The sequence below is a fragment of the Etheostoma spectabile genome, chromosome 19 (genome assembly GCF_008692095.1).
Source record: "Etheostoma spectabile isolate EspeVRDwgs_2016 chromosome 19, UIUC_Espe_1.0, whole genome shotgun sequence".
In the NCBI taxonomy this organism is placed as follows: Eukaryota; Metazoa; Chordata; class Actinopteri; order Perciformes; family Percidae; genus Etheostoma; species Etheostoma spectabile.
This window is the reverse complement of record NC_045751.1, coordinates 11881762-11884424: the sequence shown is the minus strand read 5'-3', so window position 1 is coordinate 11884424 and position 2663 is coordinate 11881762. Positions and strand designations below refer to the sequence as shown.

Sequence of the window (2663 nt, the reverse complement as noted above, 5' to 3'; positions counted from 1 at the left end):
TTTGAAAGAAAAATTATGAAAGCTCTGTACACTTGTAAACTTGTTTTTGTTTATAATAATACATAATTTATGCTCACCACACATCATGATTATGGAAATAATTACTGCATTCAAACAAGTGACCTTTTAATAACTGATAACTGACAAAATTAGCTAATTAATTAAAGTATGTGGTTGCTCTTAGTTATTTCCCTCAAAAAATAAAAGATGTATTATCTGCTCATCTTGTACAACGCTCGGCCAGCTTTGAAAGCCCATAAATCAATCAGTTTTGTAAAAATCTTGAAGCATGTTTGTTTTTATGGGTTCTTTTAATAACTCGTCTAACATTTTTTCTGTGCTGTATTTCGCCAACTCAATGTAATTAGATATGTGTCAGCTATAGATATAAATCCTGAGAAGGAAGAGAGGTCAGAGGACGCCTAGTGTTGTGGGGGCGGACATTTCAAGCACAAGGCAGTTGTTGAAGCTTCGGAAAAATGCCAGTCTGCTGACTAGTTACAGTACCAGAGTGAGAAAATATGATGTGGAAACAGTTTGACCTGGGCCTGAAGTTAACTTTTTGATTTAAGAATCCACCTGCCACAGTCACTTTGTACCAACCACTTTTTTGCCTCATAAAGGTGAAAAACAGGAATTGCTGTGTCTCTATGATACTATCCTGTTCTTTTCTTGGTAGCCTGCTCATGGACATTGCGCCATCATCATGTGCTGTAGTAGGGGGGACCTGCCTTGATAATCCAGCATAAAGGCATACTTTCCTATCCTGGGCTGGGACACACATTCATACAAATTGATGAAGTAGTTATTGGACTTTAACTTATCATTGCACCTGCAATAATTTAGTCGTCCTCAAATTATGTCATCCAGTACATCTCATCTGCGTTTTTTTCCTGCATCCACTGTGTGTGATTGTGTGTGTGCGTGCACCAGTCGCGATAGGGGGCCCCAGCTGTCAATCATTGTCTGCCCGTAGGCAGCTGCATACCTTGCTTACCAATAGTTACGCGTCTGAATAACTCAATTCTTATTGACCGTGTTACCAGCCAGTTGCAAAATACACCTGCGAGTGGATGGGGCTTTTAAGATTACCAACCAGTGCTTGGACATGTGAATGACCATTATATAATACACATGGGTTTTACACCTAGCTGTAAGTAATTAATCTAATAGCCTACTTAACAGTTATACTAGTATGTAAACACTGACTGTATAATACATTAAACATGATTCAAATGCAGGATGTAACTCTGTAACAACAGAGGCGGGGGAAGATATTTTTGGCTGGGGATGCTGGAGGGCAGACCACTCTACCTCTGTCTCCTTTTAAAAACTCACTCGTCCCACCCCTCCGTGAAGTACAGCTGAGCTGACGGTGTGTACAAACTATATCCCAACATACTGCACAGTGAACTCCAAAAACCTGTGATAAAGTTCTTAAAAAAGAAGGCCTATCTAAATATATTTGTGAATGTGTGCATATGAACTAAAATGGGATTTATATAGCGCAACCAATGTAAATTAGATGTTAAAACAAGGAGCACAATGCATCAGGATCGTATTCTAGATGAAAATGTTTTTCTTTAAAAAAAAAACACAAGTAGATTAAGTGTTAATAACCAGCATAACGGCCAAATATCTTTATAATATGCAATCATGCTGTAACTCACATTCATACTAGGCTAAATATAGCCAAACATGACACAGTTGTTCCGCATAGCGGCTTGAGCATCTATGCCAAAGTTTGAGTGAATCGGCCATTAGATGGCGCTGTTAGAGTTTTTTTTTTATTTAATTTTTTTTTTTGCTTTGACATATGGGAACCATACTTTGTCTAACTCTTTCTAGGCTGTGAGTACAATCTGCACGAAAACTTGGATATAGACTCAATGGACCCTCGTGACAAAAATCTATCAAAAGAATTTTGATAGCTAACACAATGTGCAAGTTGTAGAGGACCAACTTCCTGTAGGTGGCTGTTGAAACAGGAACGGTTGTATCTTGGTGAATGTTGCACTTATATTGTGTGGTCTACATGCAACATTGAGCCGCCCCCTATACTCTATCCACACCCATTAACACAGACCACGCCCCTTTCATAACTCAAAGGCTGTAAAAGGGTAAAAAACACCCTTGGGTAGAAAAATACCTCTAGATATGTGTATCATTTTACATTTTTTTGTCATTTTTGGTGTTCACTGGGTTACTTTAACTCAATTTGGTTGATGACATTACATTGGGGAGAGTCTCCTCAGCCTAGTACTAGAACTATAGCGACTGACTGGGGTGAGGGAGAGGAGGAAAGGCCAGCTGTTGTGTAATTTTGAACCTGCCAGATGTGAGAGGGCAAATGAGGAATAGCCGAGAGTTGGAGAAGTCTCCTGGTGAGTTGCTATCATTTAGGAACGCAACAGTGCACACAATAATGTTTTATTGTTTTGTTTTTTTACTGTAGCACAGAGTGAATGTTTTCTATCTAGTGACAGTGATCATGTTGTTAGTTCAGATTAGTAGTGGTAATATTATCTAGATCTAGGAATAGAAGCCATCATGCTCACTCCTTTTTATTTGACAACAACGCAGAATTTTAAAATACATCCATACGGAAGCTTTTTAAGGAAAGAGCAGGTTGTGTCACACAGAGACAGAAGCACACAAATAGA

At 38.7% G+C, this 2663-nt stretch overlaps 1 long non-coding RNA gene across 1 annotated transcript in view; it reads left to right on the top strand.

The window, feature by feature from the left end:
* Nucleotides 1-1306: 1306 nt before the first annotated feature.
* The window catches only part of LOC116707362 (uncharacterized), a 16476-nt gene continuing 15119 nt past the window's right edge, over nt 1307-2663 (top strand). The window contains exon 1 of the long non-coding RNA XR_004336486.1: nt 1307-1379. This is a non-coding gene — a long non-coding RNA (uncharacterized LOC116707362). The remainder of the gene's footprint in view (nt 1380-2663) is intronic.